The sequence below is a fragment of the Octopus sinensis genome, linkage group LG12 (genome assembly GCF_006345805.1).
Source record: "Octopus sinensis linkage group LG12, ASM634580v1, whole genome shotgun sequence".
NCBI classification, from domain to species: Eukaryota; Metazoa; Mollusca; class Cephalopoda; order Octopoda; family Octopodidae; genus Octopus; species Octopus sinensis.
In genome coordinates this window covers 9,001,768-9,015,235 of record NC_043008.1, presented here as the reverse complement: position 1 = coordinate 9,015,235, position 13,468 = coordinate 9,001,768, and the positions used below count along the sequence as shown (strand labels likewise).

Genomic DNA, 13,468 nt, shown 5'->3' with positions numbered 1-13,468 from the left:
CACACACTCACACGCACGATTACACACAGATATATATTATTTTCTACTCTAGGCACAAGGCTCGAAATCTTTGGGGAGTGGGCCTGTCGATTTTATCGACCGCAGTAGGCAACTGCTACTCAATTTACCGACCCCGAAAGGATGAAAGGCAAAGTCGACCTCGGCGGAATTTGAACTCAGAACGTAAAAGCAGACGAAATACTACTAAGCATTTTTCCCGGCGTGCTAACGATTCTGCCAGCTCGCCGCCTTCACACAGATATATATTGATAGATCTTGTGCAAGTATAGCGTCTTAGCAGTTTAATGTGGTGTAGCTTTGTGAGGGAGTCATATTAAGTAGTAAATCAGGTAAAAAAAATATATAATGAAATCCCATCATATATATGTCAGAGTTTTATAAGAGATTGTGAGAGATTAGTCAATGTTTTGAGAAAGCGATATTACGCTGAGTGTTAGGATCTTACACACCATCCAACGTATAAGAATTATGTGACAGAAAAAAGATAAAAAAAGATATCAGTTTAATTGTTATTTTGTTTTAATGTTTAACCGTCATAACAGACGATGTAGGTGTAGGTCGCTAGATTCGTAGATAGACATATAAATATTTCGATACAGAGATATGGTGAAGGCGTGTGGCTTAGTGGTTAGGGGTTGTCGGCCCACGATTGTAAAGTGTGAGTTCGATTCCGGCAACGCGTTGTATCCTTGTGAAACACTATTTTACTTGCTCCCGTCCACTTTGTTGACAAAAACGAGTAGTGCTTGTAATTCAAAGGGGTCAGTCTCGTCACATTCTGTGTCACACTGAACCTCCCTGAGAACTACGATAAGGGACTGACTGTCCGGAAAGTTCGTGCCGATTTATAGTAGCTTACCTTTCGACTTATTTTAGATCATGGTTGAGTCGATAAAATAGGATTTGACTACACCACCATTTAGAGCACTATTTAAGCTATCTTTTCGTGGAAGAAGGTTTATGTTCCTATAACCTGTGTTAATTCTGTAACCCTTTAAAATGGAACATAAGAAATTCATTTTTGTCACTTGATGCTTTGGGAGCCGGACAAAAATTGCTGCAGCTCGGCTGGGATGCGTTACACCACCCTCCATATTCACCAGTTGTTGCTCCTTCGGATTTCCACTTATTCAGACCTCTGCAGAATAGACTTAATTGTAAAAATTTCAATTCCTTGGATGACGTAAAAAGATACCTTGATGAATTCTTTACCATGAAACCACCTCAATTCAGGGAAGAGGGTATTTTCAAGTTAAAGGAAAGATGGAGACGCATTGTGCAGCAAAATGGTTCACATTTGGTTGATTAAAAATGTAATGGCAAGTATTTATTGACCTTTGTCTTTCCTTTAAAAATCGGCAGGGACTTTCCATACAACCTAATAGATCTACAAATAGGTAGACAGTTTCATTTGTAGGAGCTCAGATGAAATAAAATAACTATAGATTGGACCTTACTGTCGTTTATTCTGAGTTGTGAAGTTATTTTGATTACACTATCCTTGACGTGATATTGCATAGCAGAATAATAAACAATCTCGATCACTATTCAGAGAAACATTATATCCATGGCTGTGTATTGAGCTTACTCCGCTTGTTCATGATTGGTTAAAATTCCCAGTGAAGCGTGCTTCGATTAAACAAAGGTCTGTTGCACCTCACTTTACCGTTAAAAGCTTTGTCTATATGTTTCCTCCATATGCTGCTTCTGGTGTTGGAACACTGCGCTGGTTACTTTATAGAAATGTTTCCTCAGGACGCCACACGACATTTAAATGCCAAGACGCTTTATTCGCACCTTAACAATTCTGTTTCAGATACACCAACACACAGATATTTGAATACGTATGTGTACGTATCTATGCGTTTATGTGTGTGTACGTACGTGCGCGGTGTGCGTGCGTGTGTGTGTGTTCGCGCGAGCGTCTGTTTCACTCTATTGCCTTCTTGAAGAGTCTGTATGTCAAAATATTCCATTGTTTCTTTCTCACTCACTTTAGTAATTTGAGCTGATTAATCACGAAAGGTCACGTATCAGAATCTATTTCTCGTACTATTGCTTGAAATAAATAATTACTTATACACAGCACCCTTTCAGCAGACGTATACTCATGTGTGTGATTTATGCAGAAGTGTTTCATATATGTGTGTTTGTGAGATTATGTGGCGATTGTTAAACGTTCAGATTGCTTTCTGTGGAGTCGCTTGATCTACTTATTATTAATGACACCGTTAGCTCTCTCAGTACAGCAGTAATACGACCCTGTGGCACATGCATAAATATTATTTCTACGCTGTGCATTGTACTATCGTATTCTACTTTCCCAGACAGCAAAATGTCAAGAAGAGATGTATTACCATTAGGTATTCATTATAAATTATTCACGTGACACGTGTCAATTTTAGAAGAGAGAAAATCCGAAAATGAAATCTCAAACTTATATCGGAATTAAAAACAAAAAACGTAAGCGGTTTACTTTTTCGACATACGCAGACACCACTCACATCTGCGAACGCACATACCCGGACCTTCATATACTTTTGCATATATTAAAATGTGAACGATGATACGTACATACACACGCACACGCACACACACACACACACACACACACACATACACACACACACACACACATATATATATAATTTAAGCAACTGTTTAGCAATTTACCCCCTCCCACACAAAAAAAAGAACTATAAGTGTCATTGAAGACGACAGAGGTTGTTAGAACACATTCAGTGCTGGAAAAAAGAGCTAAAGTATTTATATATAAATATATATATATATATTATATTAAATTAGAGATAAAAATCACTATTAGGCAAATCATACAATGAAAAACTTAAGCCAATACATAAGATTATTTAATTTATATTATTTAAATATATAACAAAATTATAAAAAAAATATAATTAATATAACGCTACGATCGTTTCATGATTAAACCTCGCCAAGTTAAATATTTAAACCACCTGATGAATGACTGTAACTCGAAAATTTAAAGAAATTAACAGCCATGAAACGATCGTAGTGTTATATTAATTATATTTTTTAAATAATTTTGTTATATATTTAAATATATAACAAGCGGTTAATTCCACCCATATACACGCACGCTGAAAATCTCAAACCAACTCCGGCAAAACATAACCTCTTTGGCGGGGTTAAAAAAATAACACGGCACATATCCATACTTGTGTTGTTATTGTAACCAGTCTGCTTCACATAGCGTTTTTCTGTTGTTTATAGCTGGTCTCAGTTTGTTAATAAGGATGGCCTCCATGATTCTGAGATTGCCTCTATTGCGTTCAGTGCCTCTGATGGATACTAAGAAATCCTGCTGACACTTTTGTAGGTGTTTTTTTTTTTATTGAACTGTCTTTGCACATTTGTTCCTTGATGTGAACGTGCAATAATTTTCTGATGGTAGTCTTAATGTAGGATGTCCCATATTTACTACAGTGCACCTCGTATACAACATAAACGCTCGAGCACATTTTGAATACGCTGATGAGGTAATTTGATAGCTTATATCCCATGAAGAAGAAAAAAATATGTATAGGTAGATATAGTTAATACTTATGGGTTTGCGTGTGTCATGTGTATGTGCAAATGTATATATTAAAGGTAATACAATACATGTAAGTGTATATATTATGGTAATGTATATATTATATATTATGTATATATTAAAGGTAATAAAATACATGTATGTGTATTCTAGTCTAGGATAAACGGCAACACACACACACACACAAACACACACGCATATATATTGGGAAGAGGATTTGAAAATGCTGAGGTCTTTTAAAGATGTTTATTGACTTGACCGGTTTCATTTTGTTTGAAAAAGATTTTCAACAGTAAAGTGCAAGGCTTTGTGTAGCCTCTGTGGTGTTAAAAATTTGTTAACATAGATGTATTAAAATACAGCGATAGAGTCTTTGACAATGATAAGAAAATGATAAGAAATAGAATCTTTGACAATGATGAGAAAATGTTAAGAGAGGCTTCGTGTCTAAACATTTACATAAAAGTGTTGAAAACAGGCAGTAAAATAATTTCATAATTGTTTATAAGTTCATCAGAAATCATGACTGTTTATAAGCAAATATACAGAAAGAATTTGTAGACAGTATTTGATAGGAGAAAGCGTATATTGCTTTACTCTCTTTCTCTTTTACTTGTTTCAGTCATTTTACTGTGGCCATGCTGGAGCACCGCCTTTAGTCGAGCAAATCGACCCCATGACTTATTCTTTGTAAGCCTCATATTTATTCTATCGGTCTCTTTTGCCGAACCGCTAAGTGACGGCGACGTAAACACACCAGCATCGGTTGTCAAGCAATGCTAGGGGGACAAACACAGACACACAAACATACACGTATACATATATATATATATATATATACATATATACGACGGGCTTCTTTCAGTTTCCATCTACCAAATCCACTCACAAGGCTTTGGTCGACCCGAGGCTATAGTAGAAGACACTTGCACAAGGTGCCACGCAGTGGGACTGAACCCGGAACCATGTGGCTGGTAAGCAAGCTACTTACCACACAGCCACTCCTGCACCTCCTGCTTTGTCAAAAGTTCATTAGAAATAATTGTTTAGAGCAATGACCAACCGTTTTTCTTCCTCTCCAGTCTTGTATATGTGTTTATATATGTTTATAAACATATTTAACGATCATATTTATAGCCTACACAGTAACGCATGGGTCTGCACGTAGGAAGAAAGTGTTTCACGTTTAACAACATATTCACATACAGACATAGGAAATAGCTGAATTAAATACGACAAACTCTAGAAACATGCACATATGTTAAACATTTAAGCTGTAAATACAGTCATAACACGTTGGATGATACACAAAGAAGTGAACGGCTGAACAGTATAACGCAAACAATACCGAACGGACATTTTTACCACTAATTTTAAACAAAACTCGAACAAATTTAGAACCGTTTTCATTTTAACAATCAACAATTGTGGAGTGATTTGTGACGTATAAATCAAATACATTACATTCACACACCTCCGCGTACACATATAATTTCACAAATCTCTCTATATATAAAGCTGAAGTTGTCTGTATATGGCAGGTTCGGTAGCCTTCAACTAACATTATCTCCTCCGAGACCCTGCAGCGAGACCAAAATTGAAAGTATGATAGAAGAAGGCTTGCTCTTCCTTCCGTAGAAGAAAAAATTCAAATCGGACCATGTTAACACCAAAAATTATTTACATCAAAAAGGTGCTTTTTTTCTATGAAAAATCCCTATTTTTTTACGATTTTTTGACTGCTGTGTCGCCATTTTTCGGTGTATTTCAACCAGAAAAATGTTCACTTAAATAGAATAACAAGCTACATAATACAAACTGTTTACTTTTCCAAAACTTCCAATTCTAAAGGGTCGAAACAAACCCGAGCAACGCCGGGCGATACTGCTAGTGAAATATATGAGTAGATATATGACTAATACATGCGATACACACACTCACACATTCATACACAGACGCAAACATGTACGTATCTGTGTTTGTGTTTTTGTATTCCATACCACCAACTGATTGCTGACTGTGTTGGTTGGTTAACGTGCTCGAAACTTAGCAATTCGGCAAAATGTGATGGACAGAATAAGTGTCAGCTGGAAGTATAAATTAGTTTTGATTCTTTTCGGCTAAACCTTCCAAGGTAGTGCCGAGACATGGCAACAGTCCAAAGATTAAAACAGGGGAGAAAATAAAAGAATACACCACACACATGTGCGTGTATACACACACACACACACACACACACATATATATATATATGTATGTATGTATATATATGTATGTATAAGTTTGTGTGCACAAGTAGAAAAGATTTGATTGCTCTACATAAGCGTCATCGTAAACATGAAATATTTACTGGTGCACTTGACATGAAATTGTTATGGAAACTCATTTCATAAGTGGAATTTGTCTATTATCTTTTGCAACGGAACCATTTCAACACTTTTCTCTGCCAAGTCTCGAGGGAAAATGTGTAATATTACCAGAAAAATGATTTGTAGTAATAGTTCCAATAATAAGAGTCGGAGATTGTAGATTCCCCTACTTCTCCAAAGATGCGAGAATTTATAGGCTTCACTGCGATGCACACACATGAAATTATCTACCTCTGGAAAGTGGTTAATATTGTTTGACAATAGTAGATAATATATTTAGTATCATTTTCCATCGACAACCGACAAATGTCCAGTGTTAATAAAGACAGCGTAATTATTATTGTTATTTTTATTGCTTGTTTGTGAGCTCAAAGTCACTAACTGAATGGGTCTATGTTCAATGGTTCTTCAGGAGTGACCATCTCATTTATTGTTTTCCAGACATATTGTTTTCCAGACATAATGTCTCTAGGTCTACATTACCGAATATATCCTTTTCCAAAAAATTTAAAGAAATTACAATGTGATTTAAGTGAAACTTAGCTACTGCTTCTAGCATTTTGAACCATCATGTGATTGTTGTTGTTTTCAGTTTAGCTCAAAGTCGTTAGTTTTATTAAGAAGACCAACAAATAAACGCATTTCAACTGTATCTACACTGTTTTTCATTCAGATTGAGTTGACGACGTCAACCTTATCCAATGCATCCTACATGAAGACGACACAGAATGCTTTGAGGGAAATTTTGGTGGTACTTTTTAGCATATCGAACAAAAGGAAAGACGCCCTCTCGTTATTCCGAGAACCGCCATGTTGAGATGATCATTAATTTTCGCCATACATTCGGTACAAACAGTTATTCAACCATTTATTGTTCACAGGCAATAAAATTATAATTACTGTCATTACAAAGTTATGAATGCATAGGCACTACACATATCCATAAATTCAAAGGTATAATATTGACGTATGAATTATTGCACAGAACAAATGATCGATATTAACTAGAAATAAAACCCATCCATAATATTAAAGCAATTACATTGCCAATCTGTGAAAATTTGTATTATTGCATGTATCACTTAAATAGCTTGAAATAGCATTTAAGTACTCCAAAGTACGTTTACAGCTTTGGATCGGGGAATATTTACATGATTCGCATGATGCATGCTTCCTTACACTCCGTTTCATTATTGAAATATTGAAGAGATAAGTAGTAGTCAACAGGAGGCGAATTAACTAATCTTGATGCAAATAAATACAAATAACATCAATAAGCTTATATTTTAATTTCTTCTGAGTTGATTTCAACTGATTTTAAATGTTATTAAAAGAATCAGGTATCATTAGACATCAAACACAGGATTGACACAGTAGGGTCTACTCTGCTTAATTGCTCGATTTTGAAACAACAGAAAGTCTCATTACACATTAAAATCTGCATTTATCGATCATCTGTATAGCTTTTCATTGTTATCGCGTGGTGCAAAATCATAACTTCTCACAGAGTGATTTGATTATATTGGAAAAGTTTACAAATGGGATGCTTTCTGTGAATCACCGAAATATCACGGATCAAGTGTCTAAGCAATGATCGAATTCGACGGACCCTGCTTCTGAATGCAAAACATTTTTTGATTCAATGTAAAACAGCTGCCGTAGTGGTACCATGGTCAAGTGAATTAACGGGATCACTCAATGTTACCAAACTAATTATTCGTCTCTTGTCATAAGAATACAAAATACACAAAGGGATATTGTAAACGACCTGGCTGAAAATGGTTCAAAGTGATTTTGACAAAGAATTGTGAATGGAAAGACTTGTGATAGGCACTAAAAGAGGGGAGAAGGGCCGAGGCAAACCATTTCATATTACTCCCTGTTTAAATGATTGTTGAGGGTACACCGTAAATTAGTGGCAGTATCCGCAATTAATTAATTTAGGGACACAAGTTCAAACTTAATAGAACAATTTCGTTTCAATTACTCCATAATCTTGCAATTTCTGGTTGACGTCTCCATGGTTACATTGCTCCAAGCTTAATATTTCGTCATAGTTTCAATAATCCATTAATATTTGCAGAGATTTTAATTTCCCCTTTCCTACCCCACTCCTCATACATATAACTTGTACAGAGGCAATGTTTTTAGCAAGATGCTAAAATAAAAGGGAGCTCTCCAGGATGACCTGACCAATCTGAAATAGCAGTCAAATGTTGCTCAAACTATATTATACCGGAACGCGAAAGAACATACTGGATAATGTATTCTGAGAGTATGTCTGAAAAGAAGGAGAGATAATCACGGCTGAGATGCGTTTTATCACAGCCCTGCCTGACCAACCGAGAGAAAGGAAGAGTAAGAGAGAAGGGAGAGAGAAACAAAGAGGGAGAATGTGGCGATAAGAAACAGAAAAGAAGCAACAGAAAGTAACAACCACACACTCACCCTTGCGTAGAGCGGGTCACCTTAAGCTAGTTTGTATATATTTATTTTATTATAAATTCAAAACACCACCACACACTCGGCTCCCGAGTTTCGTTTTCCATACAGCACGTGCAGTTCTTTGTTTACTCATCTTCAATACACTACGTATTTTCTTTTAATATATTTTAATTAATGTCTTATACAGTGCAGTGCTATACTATATTTTTATTCATTAATTTATTAATTTTTAGGCGTGAAACTGCTTGTTTTACCACAGAAATAATTAAAATCTGAAAAAATATAAATACCTATCGACCGCAGAAACCCCCGATACACGGAGGAGTTCACGATTGCCAGAAAAATCTGCGATGCACTGAGGGAGCGATAGGTTAACTGCGATATGGCGAGTGATTACTGTATATCATACGGAGTTGTAGTGAATAAAGATAGTGACCCGAGAATGTTATAAGAGACTTAGAAAAAATATATCATGCGGAGCTCTCCTTTTATAATAAGACAACATTCCACAATGTGTTTGCAGTATCAGTGCTGATACCAATATTTAGGTTTCTTGGCTGGTTTGTAGATGAAACCTACTCCATAGACATTTAGACCTGCAAATCCTGATGTTAACTAGAAATTGCTAAGCTCTATCTAAGAATAGAGGAAGGAGGTAGAGGTCTGAGATTAGTGTAGACAGCCTTCATATGTCATGTATTTTTACACCTGCTAAACAGCAGCAATACTGTGCGGTTTCGATTCCCAGACCGGGCGTTGTGTGTGTTTATTCAGCGAAAACACCTAAAGCTCCACGAGGCTCCGGCAGTGGGTGGTGGCGACCCCTGTTGTACTCTTTTGCCCCCAACTTTTTCTTACTCTTTCTTCCTGTTTCTTATCCCCGACTTCCTACGCAACCGCTGAGAGTGGATGTACATTCATCCATCCGTCGATGCTCTCAGTGTCGGGGCTAGACCTGCTTTCTCTTCTGCGGGTTTTACGAATAGCAAAGGACCACGTTTCGGGCTTCTCCCACTCTGGGACGAAGACCGCTTCGCTCAACAAACAAACAAACAAGCAGCAATACTGTGTAAACTTGGTGCATGAAAAACGAAACAAACGTCGTACAAATTGGTAGTAAACTCCTTAGGACCTACTGTCTTTTTGTCGACCGATGATACAACGCCAAAACAGCTGGACTAACATATCTGAAAAAGACTTCGATCCGAAACACTCAAAAACAAAAGAAAAAAAACTGTGGGTATGTTTCTCGAAGGCTTGAAAATGAAACAAATGTTCACACGAAGTGCAGCCTTTCTTGGACTGGCGATCGCTACATCACACTTCCAATGTTTTCAATTCAAGTGCAAGAAATTGCTATAAAATTCCTAATAAACAAAAGCGACACATAGAGCCCCAAGATGCAACCGAATATCTCCCTAATGTCACATTTCTGTAGAAAACATGGATATAAATCTGTTGTTTACTCTTTTTTTTTCTCGCATTAGAACTACAAAATATGTGTTGTCTACATTTAAAAAAATGTTTCGCTTATTAAATGCTTAAAACACGTACTATCGTCGCGATGTTGGTATTATTGTTTTGTCGTCTTACGATTGCAGTCACGGAGAAAGGGACAGCATCCAGATCCTACTTTTTGACTGGGTAAAAATGATGAAACTTTAAACATCTATAACTTGTTTTTAAAAAATTTTCTGGAACAAGTGAATTAGACCCTGAGATTCAGCGTGAAAAATTACATCAATACTCCAAATTTTCACTTAATTTTAAAACTTTAAAATGTGCAGTAAAACAGAGAAAGATCCCTTGCCTATTCTTCTGATCACTTTCTGTGAAGAAAAGTTTTATTTAAAATAAATTTGATAGTTGGGTCAAACATGAATTTAAAATGAATTTAATGCTGATGTTGGAAACGACAATATCAGCATTACCGAAGAAGAATCGAAAGGAAAAGAAATCTAAAGAAAACCATTGTTGTAGCTATAAAAGAAATCGTAAATATAGAAAGCATTTTTCGTGGATTTATGAACTAAATAATGGTCGTTAATTGCTATTAAATGGCGAAAGAAGATCCCTCTTCTGGCTAAATGAAAAGAATGAATTTATACTGAGATGAAATTCATACAAAAGTATTATTTTACGGTAAAACATAGCCATTTAGCCAACAACCAATATTTATGGACTACACAAGTGCAGTCGATTATAATTCCTCCCCACACCAAAAAGAAAAAAAAAATGAAGGAAGAAAAAGACTGTAATTTAATGTTTGAAAATGTAAGCACTTTTCAAATAATGCCACATGGATGTATTTTGTTAGTTCATGAATGCCTTTAATAACAAATGAGATCCCTGCGGCTACTGTTGCTGCCCAGCAATCAGGCTGACTGCTCTAACTACTATTGAACCCTACATAACCTGATTGTAAAACAGCATACTGACAACAAACTTAACAACAACAGCAACAGCAAAACATATTCTGGGAGCTAGCTGGGTAAATATAAACACTTGAAATGTATTCCCAGTGAAATCCTTCAAACAAAGATTATTCATTTTTAAAGCCACAGTTAGCTAACATTAAATAAAATAAAATCCCAAATAAGGGGATTCTAACGGTGTTTAACAAAATCAGATTAGGATTACTCAACTGTGTGAAGACCTCGTATTTTGGCAAATTAACCCTTAATTATATGCATTTTTAACAACTTCAGTGTAAGAATTAAAGAAAGGAAAAATAATGAAAAAAAAAAAAAAGGCAAATAAAGTTTGGTAAACGGACTTTAGATTACGGAAAATTGTCAGTGGAATAGCGTTGCTTACCATATGCAAAAAGACAATTACTCTCACTGCTAACAACGTGTGATAAATAAAATATCACTAACAGTTTCCTTTCTGGTCTGCCAGAGGGATTATTAATCAATGCAGGTCAGAGAACAAAATTATTTAAAATGAACCTTAAGGCGATAAACAATTAGATTGTAGAAGGTTTTGAAATCGTGGCTCAGTCGACTGTTTCCACATCGTTTCTTTCTTTGTCTATGCAAACCATACATTCTGACAGTGACTGATGTCACATCGTCTACTTAACAGCAAATTGATCTGATTTAAATTACTGGCAATATACGTGTGTATGTGTAGATATATGTATCTCTGCTACACGGCCATTCTATGATATGTTTTCTGCATTCATAAAATTTATTTATGTTTGCTTAAAATGATGACAAGATAGGTAATATTTGGGGAGAAATCATGACTCTCCTATTTTTGCGACTATTTTCAAAAGTATTTTCCCGATTGTTATTATCGTGCGTTACTAACCACAATAACTCCTGGGGTGAAGTATAATATAGAGAGATGAATTAACTGTGATACAAAGGTACAGGTCTAGGAGCATTATTGAATATACAAGATCATAATTTCTTTTGAGATACAACGTTGATATTCACTTTCAGAAATAATCAGATGAATGCAATTTTAAATGCATCAACATCTATAGATACGGAGAATATTACGAAAGCGCGAGTATGTTTAAATGTGAACGGTGAGGGGGGAATTGTTACGATGATAAAGCATTGCAATGAATGCGAATATGTGTTGTAGAACAAGCAGCGTTGATCTCTCGGTACTCATTATAAACCATTCATAGAAATGATACCATAAAAGCCAAGCTATTTGTGTTGTATTCAGTGCACACGAGCGACTGAAATGTCAAATGAATTCCATTATAACTATAAGTTAAAGCAGAATATTTTCGATCTCAGTATTTTAAAAGCATGCAGTAAACTTCAACGTACTGATGTCAATGATAAATGATGACATATGCTGTGTTTCAATTACAGTGAATCGTCAATGGTTTGAAGTTAGGTTTCATTTTGTAGCAAATTTCATTGCATGATCATAACTCATTAATTGAATATTTATGTGTACCTGTGTACATACTTTATATATTCGTACATACATTCACACATATGCATTTGTATGTGTACATATATATGTATTATATATATATATGTATATAATATATATATATATATATATATATATATATATATATATGAGCGTATATGTCTATATTATATGTATGTATATATGAGCGTATATGTTTATATTATATGTATATATATGTGTGTCAATATATATATATATATAATATATGCGTACACACGTGAGTGCATTCGTGTGTGTGCGCGTCTGTGAGAGAGAGAGAGAGTGAGTGAGTGTATGTGCATATGTATCTATCTATGTATATGTATAGATATATGCTAAACTGCACATTTGTTTGAAATAATTTATTTCTCATTGGTTAAAAATAGAAGCTTAGTATTTTGATGAGGTTGAATTTAGTAGCTGTGATATGTAATATTAGAACTTATTAATTACATAAAATATTTCATGAGACATTTTAGATTTCAAGAGGTTTTAAAAAAAAATCAAACGCAATATATTAGCTGCATTTTGGTTAATTCATCGTTGAGGAAACCTATAATGTTGGAAACGAAAAGAAGACCGTCTTTCTCTGAGTGCTGTTATAATAAAAACAATGAAGCACCAGGTAGAACGATGCTGAAATTGCTGGGAACCTAGGAAAGCTGAATTTCAGCGACGAGTAAAGTTACAAAATTATTTCATTAATATAAATAAGAAGAGAGAGAGAGAGAAAGAGAGAGAGAGAGAGAGAGAGAGAGAGAAAAGGGGAAGATTGCACCTATATTTTCGATATAAGCATTGAGCAAGGTGTTTTTCACCTGTTGTAGGTTTAATGATTGTTTCGTAATAAATTAAAGAATAAACAAAAACACATTAACCTAATTAAAACACATTTTTGTCTATTTCAGATCTAAAAGTATTTTTCTGAGCACTTCATTTATTCTTTGAAATATATTTAGTTAACAACAATGCCAAAATCTTCTCTGTATGTGTGTGTGTGTCTGTGTCTGTCTATCTGTCTTTCTGTCTGTCTGTTTGTCTCTCTGTCTAACTGTCTGTCTGTCTGTCTCACTCTCTGTCATATAATTCACTTGCTACTTCTTTATCTGATTCTGCCCTCCTTGATATTTACTTA

At 35.2% G+C, this 13,468-nt stretch overlaps 1 long non-coding RNA gene across 1 annotated transcript in view; it reads right to left on the bottom strand.

Moving 5' to 3' along the window:
- LOC118765511 overlaps positions 1-1,770 on the bottom strand; it is a 55,472-nt gene extending 53,702 nt beyond the window's left edge. The window contains exon 1 of the long non-coding RNA XR_005001373.1: positions 1,479-1,770. This is a non-coding gene — a long non-coding RNA (uncharacterized LOC118765511). The remainder of the gene's footprint in view (positions 1-1,478) is intronic.
- Positions 1,771-13,468: the final 11,698 nt, after the last annotated feature.